The sequence below is a fragment of the Gavialis gangeticus genome, unplaced genomic scaffold (genome assembly GCF_001723915.1).
Source record: "Gavialis gangeticus isolate Ggan-Ray unplaced genomic scaffold, GavGan_comp1, whole genome shotgun sequence".
NCBI classification, from domain to species: Eukaryota; Metazoa; Chordata; order Crocodylia; family Gavialidae; genus Gavialis; species Gavialis gangeticus.
In genome coordinates, this window is record NW_017729015.1 from 14,931,939 (window position 1) to 14,932,291 (window position 353).

The 353-nt window shown below is 60.6% G+C and overlaps 1 protein-coding gene across 2 annotated transcripts in view; it reads right to left on the reverse strand.

Annotated features, from left to right (window-relative positions):
* FAM167B (family with sequence similarity 167 member B) overlaps positions 1-353 on the reverse strand; it is a 15,670-nt gene that overhangs the window by 5,719 nt on the left and 9,598 nt on the right. The window lies entirely within an intron of this gene.

The window sequence follows — 353 nt, forward strand, 5'->3', positions numbered from 1 at the left end:
GAAGTCCCGGAGGATTCTGGGCAGCTAAGAAGGCTGGGCAAGGCCCTGGGGGACTTGGGGCACCAGGACAGGCATGCAAGGCTCCTCATAGGGGCTGTGCCCCTCTCTGCACCACCCCGGCCCCCAGCTCCCTCCAGGGAGGAGGGATCCTGGCTAGAAGTGGACAGACTCTGCCTCAAAGCCCTCCTTCCTCTTTGGCCCACGCAATTCCCCGGGGACAAAGCTCAGCCTCCCTCATCCTCCACACCAAGGCCTCAACCGCTCTGTGTCACCAGTGCATTTGTTCCTGTTTTCTCCAGAACTAGGAACCCCCTTGTCCCCAGAAGGACACATGGGAAGAGCCTCCAAACCAA